Raw genomic sequence first — 24,019 nt, 5'->3', positions numbered from 1 at the left:
CACAATGTGAAGAGTCAAAAGATTGGTTATTTCTTCAGGACATTTTGTCTAGAGAATCATTCCCAGAAGGTGGCTGTGCCACAGACCTGGCTACACCAGCTGTACCAACAGCATCCAGGACCCGGCTACACCAGCTGTACCAACAGCATCCAGTAGAAAGAGATTTCACCTGGAAAAAGGGGTCATCCACATGTTCATTGTGAAAGATAAAGAGCTCGTTATAATAATAGCATTCAAATTTAAAATTTAAGAGCAGATGCAGAAAGGGCATCTATCAAATTAGTCTGCCCATCACAGTTATGATTCATGACGTGTCCTGATGAAGGCTTTAGCTTTGTCCTCTCGCCTACTTTACTCCACGTGGAAGTCCAGGCTTTGCCCAAACTCCATCTCCAAGTCTGTTCTGCTCTCCAGTGGGACCAGCGAGGGGAGAAAGCTGGCCCCCACCCACCATCGTCTACCTCTCCTTGAACTATCCAGCTTTATAAGAAGAAATTTTTTTTAATGCGGCAGAAGAAATAAAAGGATCATAAGCAGGTAAGTAAGTGAAAACCAGCCTCCACGCTACCCCCAGTCACAAGGCCGTCACTTTTCTGATGTGAATATGTGATTCTGCCCTGGCTTCTTTCAGAAAGAAATAAAAAGTGTCACTGAATTACTATCATTCTGGTCTATAGCCTGTTGAGATATGCATATAGTACACACTCAATACATGATCCTTTAGCAAAAGCCCCAACAAAAAACTTTTATTTCATTGCTTTGGCAGAGTCATTTTTGAAAAGAGCTAGCTTTTTTTAAAATCATGAAATATCTTATTCTATTTTCTGTAAGATAGTAAAGACAGACCTGAACGAAGTTTTTGGTCAATCTAATAAACACAAACAGAAATTTGTTGAGGTTTTAACATGGAGATTGAAAGTAGTTTCACTCTAAGACTCAACTCTGAACAGGGAATGAATGATCAGGCTGCTGGCGTGAACAGGCCCTAGTCAGTTGCAGAAGGGCACCGCTGGTATCCAGAAAGAGCTGGTCCAGTTGTGGAAGGTGTTTCTCCAGGAAGGTTCCATAATTATCTTCAGAAAAAAGAAATACTGAAACTACATATTATTCTGCTGTCTTTCTCTCTTTAGCATAACTTTTAAAATAACTAAACTTTGAATGAAGAAAGACATTCTGGCAGGAAACAGACTGATAGACAAACCTGCGTACCCATATCTTAATCTAGGACAATACTGGTGTTAGGCAGTCAGGAAGGTGTGCAACGTGGGTCAGGGCTGTTGAAAGAAATAAGCCCTCCAGATGAGCCTGGCATTTATACAAGCTTCTCGCTGCAGTTAAAAAACTGTTCAAAGGTTAAATGGAATGCTTTCTCATCTTCATTTTAGTATTCATTGAGAGAGCCACTTTCCAAGCCACCTCCTATGGACTTCCTGAAAGAAGGTTAAAACAAATTAAGCCTGATCTTGAATTAAGTTTGCAGCTCAGTAGAGAAGGAAATGGCAACCCACTCTAGTATTCTTGCCTGGAGAATCCCAGGGACAGAGGAGCCCGGTGGGCTGCTGTCTATGGGGTCTCACAGAGTCAGACATGACTGAAGCGACTTAGCAGCAGCAGCAACAGCAGAGAACATCACTGGGAGATATACCTGCCCACGTATTTGGAGGCAAACACTGTGCTGTAAACTGAAAACACCTTACTCCTGCAGACACAGTTAAGACTATGGAAATCTGGGATTTTATAAATAAGATTTTTATAGTTTTAGGCCAGTTTTTACACATTGGTGGTACATGCATGTGTGCTAAAGTCGCTTCAGCAGTGCCTGACTCTTTTCAACCCCATGGACTGTAGCCCAGCAGGCTCCTCTGTCCATGGGATTCTCCAGGCAAGAACACTGGAGTGGGTTGCTGTGCCCTCCTCCAAGGGATCTTCCTGACCCAGGAATTGAACTCATGTCTCCTGCAGCTCCTGCATCGCAGGTAGATTCTTACTGCTGAGCCACCCGGGAAGCCCATACATTGGTAGTAAGTATAATAAAGTGTCTACATAAAATTAGCGTAACAGATGAGTGTACTTGCTAAATAAGTATGAACTTCAGTTCTAACCATCAGATCAGATCAGATCAGATCAGTCGCTCAGTTGTGTCTGACTCTTTTCGACCCCATGAATCGCAGCACTCCAGGCCTCCCTGTCCATCACCAACTCCCAGAGTTCGCTCAGACTCACGTCCACTGAGTCAGTGATGCCACCCAGCCATCTCATCCTCTGTTGTCCCCTTCTCCTCTTGCCCCCAATCCTTCCCAGCATCAAGTCCCTTCCAATGAGTCAACTCTTTGCATGAGGTGGCCAAAGTACTGGAGTTTCAGCTTTAGCATCATTCCTTCCAAAGAAATCCCAGGGCTGATCTCCTTCAGAATGGACTGGTTGGATCTCCTTGCAGTCCAAGGGACTCTCAAGAGTCTTCTCCAACACCACAGTTCAAAAGCATCAATTCTTCGGTGCTCAGTCTTCTTCACAGTCCAACTCTCACATCCATACATGACCACAGGAAAAATCATAGCCTTGACTAGACAAACCTTTGTTGGCAAAGTAATGTCTCTGCTTTTGAATATGCTATCTAGGTTGGTCATAACTTTGCTTCCAAGGAGTAAGCGTCTTTTAATTTCATGGCTGCAGTCACCATCTGCAGTGATTTGGAGCCCAGAAAAATAAAGTCTGACACTGTTTCCACTGTTTCCCCATCTATTTCCCATAAAGTGGTGGGACTGGATGCCATGATCTTCGTTTTCTGAATGTTGAGCTTTAAGCCAACTTTTTCACTCTCCACTTTCACTTTCATCAAGAGGCTTTTGAGTTCCTCTTCACTTTCTGCCATAAGCTTGACTTTAGCTAAAGTACTGCTTTTATGGAATGAAATAAGAACTTCCTGTGTACCATTATACAATAAAATTAACCCAAAGTTTTAATACATGGGATTCCTATGCAACTCATTATCTTGTTGGGAGAAAGGTATTCTTATTTATTTTTTACCTTAGTATAGATGATAGGAAAAGTTATTCTGACACTTGTTAAGACAGTAAAGGAGATTTTATTCAGAACTATAGCACTAGGGGGTGGTAATGGGGAACAGATCAAGCTCATCACTGGTCAGGAAGATCCCCCTGCAGGAGGAAATGGCAGCCCGCTCCAGTATTCTGGCCTGGAGAATCCCACGGACAGAGGAGCCTGGTGGGCTACAGTCCATGGGGTCACAAAGAGTCGCACACGACTGAGCCACTAAACAACAATTGCACTAGGGAGTCAACACTGTTGTAATGGATGGGAGATCAAGCTCGGCTCTAGACACAGAAAGACAAGTAGGGATTTACAGCCAATGAGCAGAGAGAGGGGTCAGTGGATGGAAAATCACTACAAGGAGATAGCAAGGGTGGGGGATTCTTGCGAAGAGCAGGTCAAGAGCTTATCCATCAAAGTTGGGGATGTGGAACTTGATTGGATACTGAGGGTAATTAGACAGCAAAGGTGGGTGATTGCTCTATAAACTGACACAGGAGGACTCTTGCTAAAGGCAAGCCAGGCAAGGACAGACATTGAAGGTCAAGGTTCAGGCCTTGTTCAGAAGAAAGCTGGCTAAATACTCGGTTAAGGAGAGAAGCTTCATCAATTTCTCTCCAGTATTCTTGCCTGGAGAACCCTATGGACAGAGGAGGCTGGCAGGCTACAGTCCACAGGGTCTCCAAGAGTCAGACACGACTGAAGCGACTTAGAACGCACACACCATAAGTGTGAGTTGCATGAACGCTCAGTTGCTCAGTCATGTCAAACTCTTTGCAACCCCATAGACTGTAGCCCGCCAGGCTCCTCTGTCTGTGGGATTCTCCAGGCAAGAATACCGGAGCAAGTTGACATTTCCTCCTCCAGGGGATCTTCCCGACCCAGGGATGGAACCTGCATCTCCTGCATTGGCAGATGGATTCTTTACCACCAAGCCACCTGGGAAGCCCCCTAAGATTAAGTTATTAATTTTCAAAAAGATGCAAAGACTTTATGAGAGCCTGACATCTCAAGGATGAGACATTTGTGGGTTTGCAGAGACATTCCAAAATAATTCCAAGCATGTGTCACTATCAGTTGTCCAATGAGGGTAATAACCTAGCAAGACCTCCATCTCCAATCAACAGTATTGAGCTCAAAGGTCTTAGCTTCTTCACAGTGAGGGCCATCTGGTTGGCAACAACTCTTAATTGTCACAAAGACAGAGCCTGTTATCACCTTAGAATTACAGTAAAAACTCTTGGACTTCCAAAACAGAATGACATAAAATAGCACATATTCTAGAGGAAACACTGAGGGAGGAAAATCATCACAAATAAAGATTCCATGACAGGTTTTGGCTAGGAGTTTTTGTTAATTATGGCTCATACTTGCTGTAAGCAAGGGCTTCAAAGCATTCAAAATGGCATTAATGCCCCACTGACCATACTAAATAAGAACATATGCCTTCATTAGTCAAAACTTCCACACTTTCAGTGGGAAAAAGCCCAATACAATAAAAACAACTGTTTGCTGAAAAGGAATATGATAACTAAAGAAGTTTTGGAACTGTAATTGAAGTCTTTAATTTCTACTGGATCGCTTCCCTGTAGCTATGGCAACAGCAGACCCAGATAAAGGAGTGAAAAAAAGGAATCCTTTACATTAAGGTTCTCACATGTTGCTTTTTAATTTCCTTTAAGTAATGACAAACATTAAATCTGCGTTTGTTTGCTTTTCCATAAAAATAAAGTCAATCCTTCTACGGAGCAGCGTTTGACCTGTATAAATTAACAATTTAAAAAATTAAAGCTCTATTTTCCAGAAAGTCCTGTCAACATTTTGATTGGACAGGACGGCAGCTGAACTGACACTTCTTTTTCTGTAAATGAGCAAACATTTCATATGATTCTTTCTTCTTCCTATCTGAAGCTGCCATCAAGCCATTAATGGACTTCCTTTGTGAAAACATTAGACCTGCGATGCTCAGTGCGGCAACCACTGGCCATGTGTGGCTTACAGGGCATCTGAAATGTGGTCAGTCTGACCTGAGATTGCTCCAAGAGTAAAATGCACACTGGCTATCAAAGTCTTGGTACAAAAAAATAAACGTCTCCTTAATAGCTTTAGTTTGATTACACGTTGAAAGGACGGTATTCGATGTATTAAGTTAAAGGAACCATAGCGCTTTTCTTTCACCTTTTAAATGGGGCTACTAGAAAATTTTGAATTAGATCTGCAGTTTACACGACATTAGTGTTGGACAGTGTTGCATTGATCTAGATCTTTGGGGGGAGGCTGCTTTCCCAGCCATCTGAACAGAATGAATAGTTCACACTTCAGAAACAGCACACCAGCAGAATCACATAATGACCCTACAATGGGCCCATCTGTTCAGTTACTGATTTAACTCTGTTACATAATCTTTTGACTGTATATTTAAAGATAGTGGGCTTTTTCATGATATACAGAATGCATTCAGAAGCAATGCAAACAGCAATAGTATTAATAAAAACCCTGCAAATAAATGATAGATATTTCATGACCACAAAACTGTAAATCCGAGAAATACATGAAAACCACTCTGCCCTTTCTTGCACCCTAAGCACCTATCATTAAATACCACTAATACATACTGTACTCATTTGTGGTTATCTGGGCTTGGAGAAATTGAGAACACCATTATGAAATTTTACAACACTAAATGAAACCAAACTTTCAACTATACCTCTGACACTGACTCTGTTTGTTGCAAAGGGCAAAGTATGAACTTCAGAGGTTACTGCTAACAGTTGCTTAGGCCATTGGAAAACTGAATCCATATGATTTTATGCCTATAATAGAAAAAAAAAAATAACTTTAGTTCATGTAACTGATTGGTCCTAAGTGCTTTGAACTGTGATTCATTTAAATGTCAGTGTGCCTATTTCCCGGAATATCAGGACTAACTGTAGCAGTAATTTAAAAAATAAAAATAATTTTTAAATAAGGAGTGAGACCTAGGGTATGAAATCTACAACTGACTGTGGAAATGAACAATTTACAACATTTGATGGCAAGAAAGCCATCATAGTGTAGAGTACGAGTAGGGGATCCTCTTACAAATAATTCAATAATTGAAAGACTGAGAGAGGAAAAGCGGATTATTTTCGAGCAGACTGGGGAGCAAAATGACTTTCAAGTTCACAGCCTCTGACGCATAAGAAGTCATTTCCACATTTAAACTTTCCTTTCTTCCTGTGGTGCCGTTGCCTAGAAAAACAGGCAGCAGACAGAAGCCCACTGAACAAGTAGGTGGCAGCAAGAATATCTTATACTGACGAGTCTGCAGAGCCTTCAGACTGAAGACAAGCACCATCTCTGTGATATTTTTTTCTCTACAAATATGAAGGCTGAAATGATTGAGCTCCAGGAGGACCATCCTTCCTTGAAAGAGGGAAGAAAGAACAGGTTCTGATGAAATATGAATAGGAAAAAATTAAAAAATGATGGAAAACAGATATCTACCCCCCTTCCCCCCAGATCTCTAAGGAGCTTGGCAGGGGGGTTACAGCTGTGTAGTCCTAGCCTAGAAATTATGTGTCTGTTGCAGGCACCCTACTCTTGATTAGAAATCCAAACCCAAACTGGACTAGAAGCCTAAAGGGGAATAATGACAGCGATTTGTCCTAGAGCACAGACAGAGAAAAGAGGTTTCTTTCCTAGTGTTAAAATTGAGCTGAGTGTGAATTAGACAAGGGGTGAAATGCATGTCTGTGGTCATAAAATTGAAAACACAGCAGACCGACTTGCTATAAGAACCGAAAACACCCTCAATTTAACTCGTGGAATGAGAACAACCATATTGGGTTACGCATCACAAAAATAAGCAGTCATTTCTCACTTTAACATAAAATTATGTTTGCTGATATTTCCCAGAGAAGAGACACAGATACTGAATGGTCATAATTTTGAATCCCTGATTATAAGGTGTATATTTTCTTGCATGATGGATTCTCAGAGTTGTTATTTGCTGCTGCTGCTAAGTCACTTCAGTCGTGTCCGACTCTGTGCGACCCCATAGACGGTAGACCACCAGGCTCCCCAGTCCCTGGGATTCTCCAGGCAAGAACACTGGAGTGGGTTGCCATTTCCTTCTCCAATGCATGAAAGTGAAAAGTGAAAGTGAAGTTGCTCAGTTGTGTCCGACTCTTCGCGACCCCATGGACTGCAGCCCACCAGGCTCCTCCATCCATAAGATTTTCCAGGCAAGAGTACTGGAGTGGGGTGCCATTGCCTTCTTCGTTATTTGCTACTAAGTTAAAATCAAAGGATATAGAGGGATTTATGAAGTTTTTATTTGTTTTTAATTTCAAAAAAGTTTTCTTGTTTCTTAAGAAAAATCTTACCTAAAGCATTCCTGCTTACAGGAAACATATAGCAAAATATATCACTATATTTAAGAAATTAGTCTTTTCTAAACAATGCCAAATAATCTACAGAGAAAAGTCCTGCAGTTTGTGCAATTACCCAGCTGATATAGGTAATCACTTGTTCCTGGTTCCTGATATGTTAAGAGGATCCCCAGCTCTTAAGAATGAGGTCCCAAGTCCCAAGTCACTATTGGGTTGGCCAAGAACTTCATAAGATGGTATGGAAAAACCCTAATGAACTTTTTGGCCAACACAATATATTACCAATGCCAACGGTCCAAAAAGTTGGCCCTGGATACTTGCATTTCCTGCCTGGCCCTTGCCTTGAGCTTGGCCTTGGGGCTCACCTCAGTACCCCAGGGCTCTGGTTACACATCCTCAAGGCAAGCAATGTTACCTTTTCAATTCAATGAAGATCACTTTAAAGAAAAAATATGATAAGGAAAATTATAACTTCATGTAGTGGAAGATACTCTGAGATCTAGTACTGACATCAGTAATAGATAGCTCTGATGGTTAGTCTAAATTCTCCTCTTTTTTTTTTTTTTTAAGATTTATTTATTTATTTTTGGCTATGCTGGGCCTTCGTTGCTGCACGGGCTTTTCTCTAGTTGTGGTGAGTGAGCGCTACTCTCCAGGTAGGGGTGTGCTGGCTTCTCACTGCAATGGCTTCTCTTATCTTGAAGCACAGGCTCAACAGTTGTGGTGCCTGGGCTTAGTTGCTCCATGGCACGTGGGATCTTCCTGGATCAGGACCAGGTATCGAATCCCTGTCTCCTGCATTGGCAGGCAGATTCTTTCCCACTGAACCATCAGGGAAGCCCCTCTTGTTTTTATAAAACGAGGCCGTGGCCCTAACGCTGAATGTTCTGAGGTAGATATTCTCCTTATTTAGCTGCCACACTGAGACTTTTCGGAAGGCAGATGAGGCCATGCACAACTGGGCACACGTCCAAGCATCTTGAGGCTTGGCCAACAGTGCAGGTTCCCCGGCACACAGAAGTTCTAATTACTCAGCTAGTCCATGGCCTATCAAAACCCTTCGTACTATCACACTTCTGCTGCTTCCATCTGACATCTGTTTAAATCTCAGCTTTTTCACTGCTTTTACAAGCTTCTCTTTGTTCCATGGAGTCTATGGAACCGATAAAGATGGCAAGGAGCTGACTCATTTTAACTGATCATGCAGAATCTCTTAATAAGCTCGTGACTCAAAGATCAGTCTTGATGCTGTCCACCTAGAGGGGCTCACGGAATTGTGGTTTTATCTTTTTTCTGTAGGATGCTATACTCAAAAGACAAAAGCACACATCCCAGTGACGTGAGATTATTTAACCTCTGTGATTAAAATGGTAAGATCCAATGCAAGGAAGGAAACTGATTTTTCAAGGAATATCTAAACAGATATCAGGTTAAGACAGAAAAGCTACTTTTTTAGAGAAATACAGAGCATGCATGGTTAACCTGGTAACAGCATGTTTAGCTAAGCAAATAAACTAAAATAAACCAAAGGATAAAGTACACACCAATGTGTGTTTTTCCATGCACATATGTGTCAGGTTTCCCTGACAAACAACCCAGCTTATAACAAATTAATGAGTGCTGCATCAGGTAGAATGAACACCCTATCCTGGATTTAGTCACTTCTGGTGTATAGCTAGACTTGGTTTCCTAAGAAGAAAAGAGTTGAGGACTTTTAAATTTGCTCTCTAGTAAATTTTGTTAATTTTTGTTAATCCTGTAATTCTTGATCAATTCATATATATATATATATATATACTCCAAATGAAAATATATATTTTTTTCATTTGGATTAACAACTTCTCCATAATTCACTTTCTTCATCAAATTCAGACAACTCTGGTACTACACCGTAAGGGCTGTGGTGGAGACTGAATAAATTAATTTCATCTTATTAAATAAGATAAAATAAGCATGTAAATCACTTAGTATGATGGTATACAGTAAATGCTCCATAAATGTTACCTTTCATTATTACTTTACTCAGAAATGATAATGGAGTTGAAGTTCTGCCTGAACATTAGAATTTGAGCATTGTGCACCAAACAAGGGAGTAGATTTTCCCATTAGTTTTCAAAATTAACCTGAAAAATGCTTATGCTTCATAGTGAAACCATAAACCAAAGTCAAAATCATCTATTTGCTATTGGTTTAGCCAAGTTCTGACCAATATTTACATTCTTCTCTGCCTCCTGGGCACATAGCTAAACTACATTTCCCAGTCTCCTCTGCAGGCATGTGGGGCCATGTGACTGGTTTTGGCCAAGGAAATGTGGGAGAAGTACCAAATGTGAAATCAAGTCAACAGGATGTGGGCAAAGTAATGAAGCCAGTGAAATGTGGGAGTGTGGGAGAAGCTCCAGTCTCTAAGAACTCCTGAGCAAACAAACCTCTTTCCTTATCTGCCAGTTGGATGCTGAAGATCAGTGAACTCAAAATATGCCCAGAATATGCCCTAGAATACGAACTATGACATACAAGGAACCTAGATTCCCGGATGTCCGCATGGAGCACAGCCACCTCATTGACAAGGGCTGTGGCACCTTTTAACAGGCTAAGTGACAGATGTCTGTATTTTTTTTTGCTCAGGTATTATCAGACTCTAATCCATTGTTTTTCCCTCCTGAGGGCATGATTATAATCTAGTAACAGTAACAGCTAATTCTTTCACCATGTGTCAAACATTGTGCTAAGGGCTTTCACACAAGAACTCTTAAAATTCTCCCAACAATCCTATGAGGAGGGTAGACAAGAAAAATGTTTCCTATGAGACAAGGAAAATGAACACAAAGAGTTCAATTACTACCTAAGGTATCTGGCCAATGTAAGTTGATGAACTAGGGTGCAAACTATAGTCTATATCTGGAAGGCAATGGCACCCCACTCCAGTACTCTTGCCTGGAAAATCCCATGGATGGAGGAGCCTGGTAGGCTGCAGTCCATGGGGTTGCTAGAGTCGGACACGACTGAGCGACTTCCCTTTCACTTTTCACTTTCATGCATTGGAGAAGGAAATGGCAACCCACCCCAGTGTTCTTGCCTGGAGAATCCCAGGGACGAGGGGACCCGGTGGGCTGCCGTCTATGGGGTTGCACAGAGTCGGACACGACTGCAGCAACTTAGCAGTAGCAGCAGCAGAGTTGGTATTCTCAACCACTAGAATATATTGTCTTTTAAATATAAATGTGCACACATTACACACACACCTTTAGGATTATTCACCTGGGTGTTACATAGGGTCCAGGCACAGTTGAGAAGAAGGCTTGTTATCAATAAAGGGCTCCCAAAGCAACCTTTCATAGCCCACCCTACTTCCTGCATTAAGTGGGTACCTTGTCATTCCTTTTGCTTCCTGGGGCTCCTAATTTAAGGATCTTGTTAGAAAAAGGAACCACAGTAATCCCATCGCACAATGAAGCTGTTCACGGCAGGTCACCTTGGCTATCACCCAGTGATAACTTCTATCGTAAAAACAGGTTTGTCTTTCCTGGAATGCAATTCTCTGAGCCCCTACCACAGAATAAAAACCATCAGTAATATGCTCGCTAGTGAGGATCTCATTATATGGAAAATTTACCTGTGAAAATGTTTCATGGCCTAGACTCTAGCCATGGTGCAGGAAAAGATCAGCTTACCAAAATATGGCATTGATTCCCAATCAGAGGAAGAAGAACAAGCTAGCAAATGACTTCACCCAAGTCAAATGTCCCTATTTTTAAGGTCTGAATTACTCAAGGGATTTGCTTATGGGGCAATGACTCAGAAGAAGCAATTTCAAAGCATGAACCTCTACCACAGTTTTAGTTAACGGATGACTTTTGTTGTATATTATAATGAAGAGGGATAATAGAATCCAGAAGAACTAGTCAAACATTCACTGCCACCCTATGAAACATATTTTCTATTATCTTTTCACCAGCCCTGTACAGAGGAGGAAGCAGGATGAGACAAGTCAAATGACTTAATCAAGGTCACACCTGCACTTGAACTCAGGTGAATTCATTGGTATTTTCAACCACTACCATACTGCATCCAACCAGAAACACTTATTTTGATAGGCACGTGCTCTCTATTCTTCTTCTCATTTTGGTGGTCAGACTTCGAGAAATAATCCAATCAAACCATTAAAAGCTGAACATACAGTACAGTCGGGAGCCAGTTTCTACTGGAGAATATCAGAGTTCTACAAATAACACAGCCTCTCTCTGAGACATAGAAAGAAAAGTGTCAAATTCCCACTATATAAATAAACGACCAAATGCTTAGGAAAAATGCATCTGGACACGTTGCCTGTCTTTGTGCAGCAAATCAACAGGAATGTCCGACATAGGATCTAGAATTCGCTTCAGCCCGTGCTGTCCAACCATTACACATCAGTCTTTGAAATTGCCTCCCCTCAAAAAAAAAAAAAAAAAAAAGAACTCAAAGTGCAGTTCAAAGTTTATTAGACATGTCTTGTGTTTTAGAAAACGGACCTGAGACCAATATAAGCTCCTTTCCCCATCCTCAAGATCCATAAAACATGTAATACATGAGTAAGTTATGTGTCTTCATCAAAGTTTGTCAATTCTCTCCTAACCAACTAATAATTTCAGCCAAGAAAATATCAACCTAGCAATGGCACCCCACTCCAGTACTCTTGCCTGGAAAATCCCATGGATGGAGGGGCCTGGTGGGCTGCAGTCCATGGGGTCGCTAAGAGTCAGACACGACTGAGCGACTTCACTTTCACTTTTCATTTTCATGCATTGGAGAAGGAAATGGCAACCCACTCCAGTGTTCTTGCCTGGAGAATCCCAGAGATGGGGGAGCCTGGTGGGCTGCCATCTATGGGGTCGCACCGAGTCAGACACGACTGAAGCGACTTAGCAGCAGCAGCAGCAGCAGCCTCTAAAATCACCCATGATCTGTCAGATGGGGAATTAGTAATGCAGGATTTCTGATTCTGGTTTTGCAATTTTTAGATGTGGGGAGGAAGCCACTCATCTATTCTTTACCTGTGAGATGGATGGAGGGATGAATTAATGTCCGGAAAGTACAGTGTTTTAAGTTGAAAAGCAGTTTATTAAATGATACACTAAAGTCACCATGACAGACTGAATAGATACTTAAGGATAACCATTAAGCAGGTGTTTTGTTTTGTTTTGTTTAAATGGGCATAGTGAGCAAGATTGTTAGGCAGAAGTCTTCTTGGGGATTTGAGGCTGCCCCTCAAAACAACCCTCTTTGGTGCCTGGGCTTGCGGGACAAGTGTGTTTTCCTAATGCAGGGCCCTATCAATGCGGAGAACACACTGATTGTGGCCAAACCCCGATGCTGGCACTCCCTCGCCGCTTACACACATCCACACCGCTTACACACACCCACACCGTAACACCGGATGGTAGGGATGGCAGGAAGTAGGAGTTGTCCCTGTGCTCAATAAAGAGGCCAAATCCAACACCCCCAAGGGTCTGGGGGTGGGGAGAGGGGAAATAAGTGGGAGGTAAGACACTCTTGAGGGCTTGGGAGATTTCCACGTTGAGTGTGTGTGCATGTGTGTGTGTGTGTGGAGAGGGGTGGGGATGTGAGATCGCAGCTTTGGGGGTAAAAAGCCACATCTCTAACTTGGGAAAGTCATTTGGGCGTAAGTGAAAGACTACAGCAACAGCAAACACAAACACCGCAGCAGAGGGCTGTTCACGTACCCCAGTCATGAGTCTGTTTTCCCAGAGTGCCTTCCTGTGGCCAGCCGCCCAAGCCTGCCCAGAAAGGCTGGCCCTGCCAGGGGAACACCGACCTTGACGCCTACTTTCTGCTACATCTAGCCTGGTGCCTGGCATTCAGTGGGTTTGCCTGGGTGTCGCTGAGCTTTAGAAACTGAGTGTCTTAGATGGCTGCTGCTGCTGCTGCTGCTAAGTCGCTTCAGTCATGTCCGACTGTAGAGACCCCATGGACTGCAGCCCACCAGGCTCCTCCGTCCATGGGATTTTCCAGGCAAAAGTACTGGAGTTGGGTGCCATTGCATTCTCCGTCTTAGATGCCTGGAAACCCCTCAATCTGGGGAGACTGGGCCAGTTGGTCACTGTAAAGGTATTCCATGCTCTCAGTAAGCCTTCATGGAGAGGGGGTTCAACTATCCTTCCCCTCCACCCCCACCTTTTTAAGGATATAGTTTTAGATGAAGGGACTTTTTTGATCAACAGAATTCAAGGGAAACTGTAATTTTGAATATTCCCAAAGCTGGACCTCATATAAAGTGACACATCCAAACACATTTAAAGCTTTTTTAAAAGTTATATAAGGCAATCTCTCATGTATTCTTTTTTTTTTTTTTTTTTTACATTAAGAGATACTATTTGTAGTACCACTGCTGGTGCATTTAAAAGCAACACTCTATGGGATTTCCCTGGTAGTCCAGGGGTTAAGACGGAGAAGGCAATGGCACCCACTCCAGTACTCTTGCCTGGAAAATCCCATGGACGGAGGAGCCTGGTGGGCCACAGTCCATGGGGTCACTAGGATTCGGACATGACTCAGCAACTTCCCTTTCACTTTTCACTTTCACGCACTGGAGAAGGAAATGGCAACCCACTCCAGTGTTCTTGCCTGGAGAATCCCAGGGAGGGGGGAGCCTGGTGGGCTCCTGTCTATGGGGTCGCACAGAGTCGGACATGACTGAAAGGACTTAGCAGCAGCCAGTGGTTAAGAAGCCATTTTGCAGTGCAGGGGAGGTGGGTTCGATCCCTGGTCCAGGAAGATCCCACATGCCATGGAGCAACTAAGCCCGTGTGCCACAACTACTGAGCCAGAGCGCCACAGTGAGCCTGTGCGATGCAAGGAGGAGCCCACGTGGTGCTACTAAGACCTAACACAGCCAAATAAATAAATAAATATTAAAAAATTAAAAAGCCATATTCTACAACTTTTATCACCCCCAGAAGCCCCTATGCCTGGCTGCAGCTTCCCCTGTGGAACTCTGCCCCTGTGGGAGGAGGGGCAGGAACAAAGGGGACCCGGGGTTCCTTTCTGATCTCCAGGCTCCCGTCACTGATACCTGACCTCACCCTTCTCCACTGTCCTTCCTGAAATGCCAGCCTCCCCCACTAGCTTGCTGCACTCACACTCTGAAGGCAGAGTGGGCAGGAAAAGGCTGAGGACTCAAGGAAGGATGCCGGCAAGGAAGGGCTGGAGGGTTTCTTCATTCTGCCACGACCATGATTTGGCCCTGGGCTGCAGCAGCTCCCCTGGGGGCTGCTTCATAGGTGTTGGATTGCTCCTTCAGCGTCCTGGAGGGCATGGCAACCCACTCCGGTATTCTGGCCTGGAGAGTCCCATGGACAGAGGAGCCTGGAGGGCCACAGTCCATAGGGTTGCAGAGAGACACAACTGAAGTGACTTAGCAGGCACTCACAGGGTCCCCTGTGACCCCACGTTGCCTGCCTGATGGCATCCTTTCAGTTAATTTACTGCTTTGGAATTCTGGACACAAAGCGTCAGGCTGCTGGCTTTTGTTGTTGATGATTTGCTGATTTTGAAAAAGTCATAGAACCCTATTTCTTTCAATAGGTGTTTAAATATAGGTCAGGTTTCAAGAAAAAATCTTTGAAAACGATTTACTCTAGTCAACCCAACATTGCCCAAACTTAGTTGATCACAAGGTCCGATGTGCACCAAAGGTAAATCGTCCAGCAGTGTATTCTGGGCAATTTGCTCAACTAAGGGATTCACAGAACTGAAAGCAAGCGGTGTTTTTTCTACAGCTAGCATATTAATCTTGCTAGTTGAGGAAAAGCAGGTACCAAGTCATAGATTATTTCCCATAATCTTTTCCATTACCAGGTTGAATTTAGAAAATAAGGAAGACAAACTTTAAAGAACAAAGATTAATCATTTATGAAAAATGTTCTGCTTTTAAAAACTTAAACCTAAATTTTGAGGGTGTGGGCAGTACTTGCCAGTGAAATACCCAATGATGCCCTTGTATTTCTCAAGAGCTCCTAATACCAACAGTGCACAGCTCTACTCAAAATCACAGTAAAATTTCCTGGCAGCCTCCTACAAAAAAAAAAAAAAAAAAGCAATTTTTAGATCAATAACCTCCAAATACAAGGTTTTAAAAATATTTTCTGGTCTGAAAATCATATGAAGAAAGTAGTCTTTAAGCAGTTACCTTTCCAAAATAGAATGCAATTCAAAAACTAAAACACAACAAAAAGTATTTTAAAGTTATTAAAAAGTTGCTGTCATAAATTTTATTGTCTTGGTGGAAATTCTGACAGTTTTCCAAATGTAAATAAATATCATCCCCACTACTGTGCTTTGTTATAAGATCCCTAAATAGTTGCAATGAAGGAAAAAAATATTTCCCGACAACAAGCAAGCAGTATCCTTGCCAAAAAAATTAATAACCAAAGTCAATGATCCAACTTCTGGTTAATAGTTCTAGGAGTTATACACAGAGAAAAAGTCAAAATAAACAGGTTACATTTAGTAAATAAGCAGATTTATAGACTGGTTCAAGACATCTAAAAACACAGCATGAGAATAAAAAAACAAACTCTCATGGATTGATTTAAAAACTGCTTCCAGAGGAAACAGAGAAGGTAAGTTTCCAACAAGGTTGAAGTAAGTTCCAGTTACTCTTCATACTTTAGTTTTTTAGTTCTAAAATGGAATAAGAATATCTGGCCTGAGGATTTCCCTAGTGGTCAAGTGGCTAAGACTTCCAGCTCTCAGTGCAGGGGGGCCCTGGTTCGGTCCCTGGTCAGGGAACTAGATCCCACATACTGCATCTAAGACCTGGCGTGGCCAAATAAATAAAATCTTTTAAAAAGGCATTTGTTCCACTGTGAAAGCAATGAAAAAGTAGGGAAGAATATGACTATTGAGATCTTGGGAAATGCATCAACACCTAACCTTGCTGAAAAGGAGAAATCTGAGTCATTTACAGAAATTACTTCCAGCGACCTTCCACTGGACGATTAAAATACATCTAGCTACAACCAACGCAGACTGCAATGGCACCCCACTCCAGTACTCTTGCCTGGGAACTCCCATGGACGGAGGAACCTGGTAGGCTGCAGTCCATGGGGTCGCGAAGAGTCGGACATGACTGAGCGACTTCACTTTCACTTTTCACTTTCATGCATTGGAGAAGAAAACGGCAACCCACTCCAGTGTTCTTGCCTGGAGAATCCCCAGGGATGGTGGAGCCTGATGGGCTGCCGTCTGTGGGGTCGCACAGAGTCGGACACGACTGAAGCGACTTAGCAGCAGCAGCAGCAGCAGCAGCTAGAACCAAATGAGTGTGTGGCCAGAGACAATTTCTGGTGCTTAACGTGCTTTCAGTTCCTTGATATAATCACACAGTGGCTTCCGTGGGCCCCAAGCTCAGGCAACTTGGTTCTTATTCCTGTGTCTCAGACAGAGAACCACTGGACAGCAAATAGAACCACCATGAGGTCAGTGGCTTCCCTCCACTCATCTTAAGGCTCTTGATAGATCATAAGTCTCAAAGTGGGTGAAGACTCATTCCATTCTTAAATCACAGTGTAGCATACATTTTTGGAAGTTCCACTAGAAAAGACTGGAAATAAGAATTGACTTCACACACTCATGAAAAATGAGGTATCTGTCTTGATACTCTGTCACCCCCTTCTCTGTAGAGCTCAGGTCTTGGGGTGGGAATGGGGTGGGGGTTCATTTGCTGACAAGGGAGTAAGCTATTCATAGTAATTGGTGAGAGACTGGCCAAAGCTCTCACCAACTAAAAACAAACAAAGAAAACCCGCATGACACAAAAGCCAGGAGTTGAGTTTATTCGGTGTCTAATTGAGGACTATGTGTGGGAGCTAAGTTGCTTCAGTCATGTCCTACTCTCTGCGACCCCATGGACTTCTCTGTGCCAGGCTCCTCTGCCCATGGATTTCTTTAAGCAAGAATACCGGATCGGGCTGCCATGCCCTCCTCTAGGGGATCTTCCTGACCCAGGAAAGAACTGTGTCTCTTGAAGTTTCTGCATCACAGGCAGATTCTTTACTGCTGAGCCACCCAGGAAACCCACTGAGAACTACAGCCTGGGAGATAGTCTTTCAAACGTCTCTGAGGAATTGTCCTGAAGAGACGGGTGGGGAGGTCAGTATACATATGATCTTGACAAAGGGGTATGTGCAGTCAAGTCTACATCTCCGTAGAAGGTTTCTGCTAGTCACGAGGAGCAAGATGTCTCCATTCATGACTTTAGTGCTTTTCGAGATATGAGATGATGCAAGAAATTCGGTTCATCAAATTCTTCAGAAACTAACTCCGTGAAGGCCTGTTCTGCCAGTTTTTCTCAGAGCACAGTGTCTCGTTCTTGATCTCCACCCTGAATTCCTTTCGGGGTGTGTTGGAAGTCAGCGGCTACAGTGATTGATGACCTAATTCTTTTTTTTTTTAATTTAATTTTATTTTTAAACTTTACAAATTGTATTAGTTTTGCCAAATATCAAAATGAATCCGCCACAGGTATACACATGTTCCCCATCCTGAACCCTCCTCCTTCCTCCCTCCCCATACCATCCCTCTGGGTCATCCCAGTGCACTAGCCCCAAGCATCCAGTATCGTGCATCGAACCTGGACTGGCAACTCGTTTCATACATAATATTATACATGTTTCAATGCCATTCTCCCAAATCTTCCCACCCTCTCCCTCTGCAACAGAGTCCATAAGACTGTTCTATCCATCAGTGATGACCTAATTCTTGTAGAGCTGTTTGGTGAGTGACATTCCTTAGTTGGCACCTGTATAGCATTTTGGGCTGTTTGCAATACAGGCTTCCCCCCACTATCTGAAAGCACAGCATGCCAGTGAAATCTTTCTGAAGCCAAAATGATGCAAAGTGAAGATGCAATTACCTTTAAGACACATCTTGCTAATGGATGCACAGAATAAATCAAGACAAAGCATGGATGCTCACAGACACGTTCAAAGCTACGGCGGCTGGATGCTGAGTTGCCGAGTGTGGGTCTCAGTGAAGGAGCTTGGAGGTGCTGTGCTCCCTGCCCTATGTGTGAGCTGCTCTACAATGGCTCACGGAGAAACTAATACTGAATGCTCTTTTGCTCTTTGACTTTTCCCCTAAATATGAAAATTCTGTTCAGATCTCTTTCAGTTAGCAGAAAGGTACTAATGGAGGTCTTTCATAAAAGCGAAGTGGCCCAAAGCGAACTTTCAAGAAGTGGGTGCCCACTTTGATGGATACCTGGACCCACCCTTGTAACACTTGGGGCTTGCTCTTCCTGGGCAGGGGTATAAGGCTTTAGAGTTGATTTCCAAGGCTATAGGAGTTCAAAAATAAAAAATAAAAAAATGAGGGGGTGAGGGTCACATTAAACATTCAGGACTGAAAAAGCTGCTGCACAAGCTTAAAAGCAAGTGATGATATTTGCCAGAGATCTTTGAAAATAGCCAAGATGCTACCCTTCGTGGACTGGCCTGTGCTGTGCCCAAGGGAGATGAGCCAGGCTGACCAAAGGTCCTGCTCAACACATCAGATTCTCTAAGAAGAGAATGACCTGGTGCATGGTCACAGCCCCCTAGTGGGTCATTCCTGTGTTCACAGAACAGAAATATTTAAGTTCAAAGGGATTGTCTGGGCCTCTGCCATCCTTCATAATGCACTCCCTTCTCTCCCCTGGGTTAAAACACTTCTCAGTAACCAACAACCTCAGTCTTGGCAGCAGGAAGGAATTAGGAAAGCAAACAGCACCCTCAAGGGGCTCGAGCATGACTCACGATGACACACAGACATTCCACGCTGATCTGGCTTCAACTCAGAGGGTGGTTCCCCTTCCTCAAAATTCATCAGCATCTTTAAAGCATGGAGAGGACTATGGTGATTTTACATACCATCCTGAAGTACAAGCAAAGAAGGACTGAGGATGGGGCAAAGAACAAGAGCTCTGGGTTGCTGTGAGGGCACAGAGGAGAACACTGCTGTCTGACCCTGGATGAGTTATCTGCCAACTTTAACTCCAGTTTCCCTGTCTGTAAAACAGAGATCATCCCAGGAGCCACAACAATGGAAAACATCCATTTAAAATACTCAGTCATTGACTGGTTTAGAGTAACAAGTGCTCCACTGTGGAGATGTTCATTGGAGTTGGCGGGAGTGGGAAGAACCCACCTGCCAATGCAGGAGATGTAGGAGATGTAAGAGATGTGAGTGTGCTCCCTGGGTCAGGAAGATCCCCTGGAGGAGGGAATGGCAACCCACTCCAGTATTCTTGTCTGGTTGCTAATTACAGTCAAGGCAAGCATGCTCAAAAACAGGGAGAAAAGGGCAGTGTTAGGGAGAAAACCCGAGTATACTGACGACTGAAATTCCTTGAGATCTACTGTGTGGCCTCGGGCAAGTCACTTATGGTCTCTGAGCCTTATTTCCTCCTTTGGAGAAAGAAGATCCCAACAATCACGGTATGGTCAGGTTATTTAGCAGATGAATGGATTAATACACACAAAGCACTTAGAGCCATTACCTGAACAGAGTCAGGGCGATTTAACCTTTTGTAATGATTACCATCATCAAGACAAAGCAAAGTACTGTCCTCAAATAAGTCAGCCCTGGGAGAGAAGAAAAGGTTGTTTATTTCACTAACATTTACAAATAAGCAGGTTTAATCAAACTCCTAATACTCCATTCAGTTCAGTTCAGTCGCTCAATCGTGTCCAACTCTGTGACCCCATAGACTGCAGCACACCAGGCTTCCCTGTCCATCACCATCTCCCGGAGCTTGCTCAAACTCATGTCCATCGAGTCAGTGATGCCAACCAACCATCTCTTCCTCTTCTCCACCTGCCTTCAATCTTTCCCAACATCAGGGTCTTTTTCAGTGAGTCAGTTCTTCACATCAGGTGGCCAAAGTATTGGAGTTTCAGCTTCAGCATCAGTCCTTCCAATGAATATTCAGGACAGATTTCCTTTAAGATTGATTGGTTTGATCTCCTTGCAGATCAAGGGACTCTCAAGAGTCTTCTCCAACACCACAGTTCGAAAGCATCAATTCTTCAGCGCTCAGCTTTCTTTACAGTCCAACTCTCACATCCATACATGTCTACTGGAAAAACCATAGCCTTGACTAGATGGGCCTTTGTTGGTAATGTCACTGCTTTTTAATATTCTGTCTAGGTTGGTCATAGCTTTTCTTCCAGGAAGCAAGCGTCTTTTAATACTAGTACAACTAATTTTTATGGTGATATCCTTTCAAGATTTTTTTTGGAGTTATAATTCTGGATTTGGACAGAGATGGTAAAATTGTAAAGTGCTTCCATAAATATTTTTAATTCTGTTGAGACGGAGATATGTTGCTAAAAGAGATGGATGTGTGCCTCTAGGTAATCATTCAGACAGTTTGTGTCTTGGAAGAGCCTGTCCTGTTGCAAAAGGAAAACCTGACAGTCTGTGCCCATGGTTCGCTCTGTGCGGTTGAAATGTTTCTCTGACATTGAAAAACAAAACTACCATCAGGCCACCAGTCCTTCTTACAGGAGGTATGCCGGTGATGCAAAGCACCGAGTCCTACATGCACCCCTTGAGGCGTCCACCTCATCCTGCTCCCCCATCATTTAATTTCAAGCCACGGGAAGGTCCAGAAACACCCAGGCTTGTGAGATTATAACAGATGCTCCTGCTGACTGCAAATTCCATTTCCTGTTTGCCTTTCTGCTTAACCAGGCACCGTCTGTCACATTCAGGGGTAATCCCCTCTCCCTTTAGAAAACCACATATACATTTTACTCCAGAGCCGTGTTCTTCCTCTGTGCAAGCCTGGAGGAGCCACTCCCCTTCCTGGGTGTCAGAAGGAGAGGAGACAGGAGGAGAGAAGCTCCAACACAAACAACTGGTCCCTGAAGGACTGTTTGCTTAATTCCACTGGGATTGTGTTATTTGGCAGATGCTTCTTTGCACACTTTCTGATAAAGGGAAGCTTAGAAACAGTTTATTTATTTTTTTTCAATAAATTACTTAATGAGCACAACAAAAATACTCCATGGCATGAACTTTTTCTGCCAAGGTATGCAAACTGCAGGTGTGCCCAGGTAAAAACCCAACCCAATCCCTCCCAGCCGCTAAGGTGTGTCTGTGTTGGCCATGGTCATTATCCACACGAAGACAAATAATTTGAAGGGCCTGAGCACTGGGACTCTGGTGTCTGTAAATATCATGAGAATCTCTAACCAATAAGGCAACCAGAAAGCTGTTCATGAACATCTCAGCAAAGTGTCGTAAAGTGATTTTGATCTGATCATCCCAATGGGTCTTTACTTCAGTTTAGCAAACCGAGCCTAGTCTCATGCTACTTTAAGGGGAAAGGTCTAGAAAATACAGCAAGAGATGTATGAGTGAGTTACCATAGTGACCACGTGCATGCTAAGTTGCTCAGTCGTGTCCGACTCTCTGCAACCTTTTGGACTGTAACCCACTAGCTCCTCTGTCCATGGGATTCTCCAGGCAAGAATACTGAAGTGGGTTGCCATGCCCTCCTCCAGGGGATCTTCCCAACCCAGGGATCAAACCCGTGTCTCTTATGTCTTCTGCATTGGCCAGTGGGCTCTTTATCACTGATGCCACCTGGGAAGCTCCATAGTGACCAACTCCATAGCATCCCACATTTTTACTTCCTGACCTATATCCTTAAGTTTAAACCTAAGTTTGAACTTAGACAGAATGCTTCACTACTGTCTTCACTACTGTCAAAAGAATGCTAACACAGGGAATAAAACTTCATAATTTGAAAGGGCGGGCATGCATGTGCATACACACCCCCTCACACACACACATGGTTTTGTCTTACTGTCTGACTTGGTCCTTTTAAAGAATATTGTACCAGCATATTCTGTCAAGTTTAAGCATGTAGCCTCAATTCTTAGAGTTTTATCGGTTAAGAACAAAACCCAGACCGAGTCCTTTTTTTTTTTTATCTTTAGTTTTAAAAACGGGCTTTTGTTTGGTTCTGCTTTCAAGACTGGTTAGATTTTGATCAGTCTCCAAACTCCTATTACTGTCAGGCTGAAATCAAGACTAGAAAAAGCCAAGCCCTAAATTCTCCTTTTCCTAGAAGAAACTACCAGACACTGGACAACAGAATGAAAGGTCCTAAGGGCAGCCGGCTGTAGCCGGTCATTCTCAATATTCTAACTTTGCACCGTAAATAAGACACTTTACACAAGTCTCGGATGTCCGTGAAGTGGAAGTAAAAGTCTCTCAGCCGTGTCCGACTCTTTGCGACCCCATGGACTATACAGTTCATGGAATTTTCCAGGCCAGAATACTGGAGTGGGTAGCCGTTCCCTTCTCCAGGGGATCTTCCCAACCTGGGATCAAACCCAGGTCTCCCGCATTGCAGGCAGATTCTCTACCATCTGAGCCACAAGGGAAGCCCCAGATGTCTGTGGGACCCAGCATTCATCTTGACCTGTGAAGGAATGTAAGACAGAATATTCCCCATCAAAGGTAGGAATTTCACCTTGACTATGTCAAGGTCATGTCAAGTACCATGTAACCAATCACACATTGAACCAATGAAAATGACCAGTATCTGACTTTTTTGTAATCTAACATAATAAATGTCCAGGCTGGCCTCATCTAAGACACATAGCCACGCCCCTCTGTGACTGTCCCAGAAACCTTCTGAGAATAAGCAAGAGAATATACATGACATTCTTCATGTCTTAAAAGGGGCGGGGGTTCTTGCCACACAGCAATGGATGATACCATTTGGTTTTCATCCTGACCACACCTCACATCTCCTATAAACCGTCTGTTCATGAAGAGATCCCAATATTCTTTTCAATTCTCAACAGGTGGAGCATCTGGCCAAAGCCAGGAATTCCCCCAACACTTTTTAATAATAGCTTGGCTTTCCTCTTTCTGTTTCATCCAAGTTATGGTTCAGCGATTTTAAAGAAGGAAGATTATTCCAGCAAAGTATTTGTGTCCACTGTTTTCTATTTTATGCTAGGACAAACATGTTAAGAATCACATCAAGAAAGTTGTTTCTGCTACAACTTTCTAGGAAGGAGGGGGCTGTGAAACCTGAAAAAATCATGAATATGGATCTTTCTTTTCTGGACTCAGAGTGCAACCCAATTTTGATTTTTTAAAACTTTCATTCACATTAAATGTGAAATTGAATAATCTATTTATGGGCTTAATTGATCTCTGCATTTTACTGATTTGTGACAGTTACTCTTTTTTTCATTACATATCTTCTTTAAAAAAATTTTTTAAACATCTTTTTATTGTGGTATATTTAATAGGTGTATTAATGTGTTCACTTTGATATTCTGACATACACATATGCCAGTGAAGCCATCACCACTATCAAAATAATTCAAACGTTTGCTCCCACTTTCTTTAATTGACATATACTTGACATACAACATCATATTCTTTTTAGGTATAAACTATGTTGTTTTTTGTTACTTAGTTGCTAAGTCGTGTTTGACCCTTTTGCAACCTCATGGATGACTGTAGCCCACTGAGCTCCTCTGTTCATGGGATTCTCTAGGCAAGAATACTGTAGCAGGTTG

General features: G+C 43.0%; 1 protein-coding gene across 3 annotated transcripts in view; it reads right to left on the bottom strand.

Moving 5' to 3' along the window:
• The window catches only part of ANKH (ANKH inorganic pyrophosphate transport regulator), a 169,973-nt gene that overhangs the window by 113,884 nt on the left and 32,070 nt on the right, over window positions 1-24,019 (bottom strand). Inside the window, exon 2 of one of the 3 annotated variants that reach the window (XM_059878696.1) lies at window positions 5,759-5,864. The gene's annotated coding sequence lies outside the window, so the exon portion shown is untranslated. 3 annotated transcript variants of the gene reach the window in all.

The sequence above is a fragment of the Bos taurus genome, chromosome 20 (assembly GCF_002263795.3).
Source record: "Bos taurus isolate L1 Dominette 01449 registration number 42190680 breed Hereford chromosome 20, ARS-UCD2.0, whole genome shotgun sequence".
Taxonomy (NCBI): domain Eukaryota; kingdom Metazoa; phylum Chordata; class Mammalia; order Artiodactyla; family Bovidae; genus Bos; species Bos taurus.
Note: the sequence above shows the minus strand (reverse complement) of the source record. Positions and strands in the feature narration are given on the sequence as shown.